Raw genomic sequence first — 2,500 nt, forward strand, 5'->3', positions numbered from 1 at the left:
CATATGGCCCTTATGATTCGCCATTGTAGGGCGCAGCCGGTGTACGGTCAAGCATGTGCCACATTATGTCACTCAGTACGTAACGACGGATGATCAGTGTGGGTTACGCGTACATCAGCGGACAGTCCACACAGGCCGTACCACAACGTACACTGACTGCATCGACAACCGAATGCAACTGAACAGCTGCAAGGCTCATTTCACAAACAAACGCCTGACCGACCAGCTTGGAAGGGCAGGAGGGGAGGGCGATATTCGTTCTGTAGCGGTACACCCTTCCAGTGGTTAGCGGGACTGTGTAGAAAGTACGCAACACTCGAAAGACCTTTATGTGAGGGTACGCACCATGGCATCAAGAAATACACATGACACCAGAGGATCCAAGCAGTGAACTATGTTCAGAGGGTTGCTGTTAGGCAAAGCTACATTCCTGTGACGTTACATGTGACAGTTAAGGTGCAGTGTAAGTTAGGTTAAGGTGCAGTGTAAGTTAGGTTAAGGTGCAGTGTAAGTTAGGTTAAGGTGCAGTGTAACTTAGGTTAAGGTGCAGTGTAACTTAGGTTAAGGTGCAGTGTAACTTAGGTTAAGGTGCAGTGTAAGTTAGGTTAAGGTGCAGTGTAACTTAGGTTAAGGTGCAGTGTAACTTAGGTTAAGGTGCAGTGTAACTTAGGTTAAGGTGCAGTGTAACTTAGGTTAAGGTGCAGTGTAACTTAGGTTAAGGTGCAGTGTAACTTAGGTTAAGGTGCAGTGTAACTTAGGTTAAGGTGCAGTGTAACTTAGGTTAAGGTGCAGTGTAACTTAGGTTAAGGTGCAGTGTAACTTAGGTTAAGGTGCAGTGTAACTTAGGTTAAGGTGCAGTGTAACTTAGGTTAAGGTGCAGTGTAACTTAGGTTAAGGTGCAGTGTAACTTAGGTTAAGGTGCAGTGTAACTTAGGTTAAGGTGCAGTGTAACTTAGGTTAAGGTGCAGTGTAAGTTAGGTTAAGGTGCAGTGTAAGTTAGGTTAAGGTGCAGCGTAACTTAGGTTAAGGTGCAGCGTAACTTAGGTTAAGGTGCAGCGTAACTTAGGTTAAGGTGCAGCGTAACTTAGGTTAAGGTGCAGCGTAACTTAGGTTAAGGTGCAGCGTAACTTAGGTTAAGGTGCAGCGTGGGTTAGGTTAGGGGCCAACGTGGGTTAGGTTAGGGGCCAACGTGGGTTAGGTTAGGGGCCAACGTGGGTTAGGTTAGGGGCCAACGTGGGTTAGGTTAGGGGCCAACGTGGGTTAGGTTAAGGGCCAACGTGGGTTAGGTTAAGGGCCAACGTGGGTTAGGTTAAGGGCCAACGTGGGTTAGGTTAAGGGCCAACGTGGGTTAGGTTAAGGGCCAACGTGGGTTAGGTTAAGGGCCAACGTGGGTTAGGTTAAGGGCCAACGTGGGTTAGGTTAAGGGCCAACGTGGGTTAGGTTAAGGGCCAACGTGGGTTAGGTTAAGGGCCAACGTGGGTAAGGTTAGGGGCCAACGTGGGTAAGGTTAAGGGCCAACGTGGGTTAGGTTAAGGGCCAACGTGGGTTAGGTTAAGGGCCAACGTGGGTTAGGTTAAGGGCCAACGTGGGTTAGGTTAAGGGCCAACGTGGGTTAGGTTAAGGGCCAACGTGGGTTAGGTTAAGGGCCAACGTGGGTTAGGTTAAGGGCCAACGTGGGTTAGGTTGCCAGAGATGTGTCAAATCAGGATGTACGTTTGGCTGGTGTCAGGTGGTGGGTTGGTTCGATGCCTTTATAAGGGGTGTGGCCAAAGGGTATTTTATTACTTGTACCTTTTGTGTTGTGGCGTGGCGTTGCGTCCTGTGTTGATACTGGGTGGACCACTGTGGGTGTTGCTGGCTGATTTGAGCTGCGTTGTTTGCGGGTGATGTGAGACATTCTGTCTTATTAGTGGACGTGACGTTCCTCTTGTCGTTGTTTGGATAGTGTCCTGTGGCAGCGAGGATAAAATGGATGTTGTTGAACGATAGTGCTTTGGTGCTTTCGCTTTGTTACACACAGAGTGGACTGTGAGATAGGGTGACTGGGTCGAGTGCGGTTCACACTGTCCTCCCCAGTTTACAGTATGTATCATCTATGTATGTGGTCCTGCATCATTTACTAAGGAGGGACGTCAGACGACTGAAATATTAGTTATGTACTGATGTAAAGCAGAATGCTTACCTTCCACCAGTGGGCGAGTATCGACTCTGCCCCAGAGTTGCCACCGCAGGAAGAGGTGTCGGAAACACTACCCGCACACCGTCACCACTGTGCGGGGGGACGGACCCTCTATATCCTCAGCGGCGCACTCTTTGCCACCGAGCGTCACGTCTCGCGGCCCGCCGTCCAGAGCATGTATTGGGACAGCGGGACTTTGGCTTTTGGGAGATAACTCTTCATGAAGTGGAAGATATAGGGGTGGACTGCAATGTACGATTGCGGGAAAAGTCCGCCGTACATCCGCTCGAGTTGCGAGTCGGGCGGTGGGGGTGGCGCATT

The sequence above is a fragment of the Schistocerca gregaria genome, unplaced genomic scaffold, assembly GCF_023897955.1.
Source record: "Schistocerca gregaria isolate iqSchGreg1 unplaced genomic scaffold, iqSchGreg1.2 ptg000398l, whole genome shotgun sequence".
Lineage (NCBI taxonomy): Eukaryota > Metazoa > Arthropoda > Insecta > Orthoptera > Acrididae > Schistocerca > Schistocerca gregaria.